The following is a 2,350-nucleotide window of genomic DNA, read 5'->3' as shown; positions in this document are numbered from 1 at the left end:
AAAGCCCTGATTTTTTTCCAAGAAAGTCCCCAGAAATAGGTTTCCAAAAAGCCATATCCAACAATTTAGAAGTTTACACATAATTTCAGCACTCCCATCAGGACTCAGAGAATACCACAATGAAAAAGGAAAAAAAAAATATTTCATTACTAAGAATTTGGTTGGTTTGGTTTTTTTCCCTATCTCCTTAATCTTTTCGTCTGTCATCCTTTGTGCCAAATACCTACCATGATGAGGAACTGACACATTCACAGTGAAACTGACTCAGTCTCTTTCATGATTTCCATTTAATAAGATAATTTTCAGGTTATTTTCTAGGATATATATTAGTTATTACATCTGCATTTTTCTCAGCAAAATACCTTTAATTTCAGCCTTTCACTTCAAAAGCACATTACTAATTTCTATCTAGAAAATACACAGCGCATACTAGCTATACCACAAGCTCAGACAAATACCTAGCCAGAGAAAATTCTTGTTCCCCAAGTAAACAGCTTTCCCATCCCAAAAATTCTGGGAGTAGTTGCCTGAAAGGTGTGGCAATACTGAACATCATCACACTTAGATGTCTTTGTGGAGTCAGCTCTATACACACATAACTGTGCATACAGTTTTGAAAAATCAGATCCTGGCTAAAAGACCATTAGAAGGAAGTAGAGGCTACCAGGACAAGGAAACAGATGTCACTCCAACAGCAACAAGGATGCAAGTCAAAGTGCATGTAAAATTGTTACCAGAAATACATACATATGTTGCACTGCCTTTCTAAATCTTGAGAGGCAGTGAACTACAGCAAAACCTCTAAAAACTTTGTAATTTGTTCTTTAACAAAAGCAGTTTGTATTTAGACAAGTTTTCGATTTGTCTGTCTCCTAACCAGAAGTCACACGTAAGAAAAGCTACCCTTCTACTCTCTCAAGAAAGGTTTTTAATAAAAAGGGAAGCCTACTCCTTTTCACTTCCCCCCTCAAACTTACCACCCTACAGCAATTTTTGACTGCCCTGAAAAAAACCAAAACAACTGCACCCAAAAAGTATTGATCAAATAACATTTTACATAAGTAAATACCTAATGGTCCATCAGGGTTTCTATTAAATCCACATCTAAGCAGGAGATACCAGGAGAATGAAACATAAAATATAAATAAGCCGTAAAACAACTCAGTTTACTGTTTCAAAAACTAAGTGGTATAATTTATGTTTTACTTTGCTATACAAATAAACATTTGCAATGAAGGCTCATGTTCTGTTACAGACAATTTATTCTTTTCATGATTGTTCTTTGGAAGTTTATCCTTAAGTTGTTGCAGCGAGCAACTAAAGCCTGAAATGCTAAAACGATTGCTTTGGGCTGGCATTTGTTTTGTTAATACCAGGCTATCAGCAAAGCAGGGAAAAAACAATGCTAAAACCCAAGTACATTGTTTACATATAGAATCAGGCAGTGCAGCAGCACTTGGTTGCTAGCACACTGTAGACTTGAGAGTGATGGATCTCAGAACTGTAGCTGTTGCTGGTGGTGAGAGAATAAAAACGAGAAGGAATTGATTAAACTTAAACTGGCATTTGTACCTACAGCAAATTCCTAAACGCATTCCACTTAGTGCACATCTGCCTTGGGTTCATCTACTGCGTGACCCAAAAAAAGTCTGCTACTCACACCAACAAGGTAGTTTGGGCACAGTCTGGGCTATTTTATGAAGTGTTTGGTTGAGGGGAAGACTAATCCTGGAGCTAAACTAGCCTGATACAGCTAAGTGCACATTTGCCCATCTAATCCTACCTTTGTAAGCACTCAAGATATACTGGCATAAGCTGAGGATAATTTGAATTACAACACTGTGGGTTTTTTTAATTTTCTTTTGGAAAGCAGCCAATGAAATACACACAGACAGCTCTGCAAGGTCGTACACTACAGACGCGCAGTCCCAATATTTTAACATAATCTATCCAGTTCTTCATACGCAGAAGTATCTGTAAGGTCCAGAAACAAAAGTTTCTCTAAAAACTTCATCCTCAAGACTGCACTTCTCTTCCAACAACTCTTCATAAAAGCAGGGGGAAAAAAATACATGAACAAAAGTAGATTATTTCAAATATTACATTGGTTTCACCAGTATTTCCTCTACAAAAGTCCCATTCCAAGAGTCCTGAGCTCAACCAGTGCGAGCTTTTACCAGAAATTGCATCTTACAGCAGCGGGGCAGGAAGGAAGAGCCCTGCAACGAAACTTTAACGCTACAAAGAGTATCTGGGGGTCACCTAAATTAACGGGGGGAGGGAGATCTTCTCAGGTCGAGACAGAGAGACGTGAAGATGCAGCAGGACTCGGCAGGAGAGCTAAACTTCC

This window comes from Apaloderma vittatum, unplaced genomic scaffold (genome assembly GCF_000703405.1).
Source record: "Apaloderma vittatum isolate BGI_N311 unplaced genomic scaffold, ASM70340v1 scaffold5075, whole genome shotgun sequence".
NCBI lineage: Eukaryota > Metazoa > Chordata > Aves > Trogoniformes > Trogonidae > Apaloderma > Apaloderma vittatum.
Note: the sequence above shows the minus strand (reverse complement) of the source record.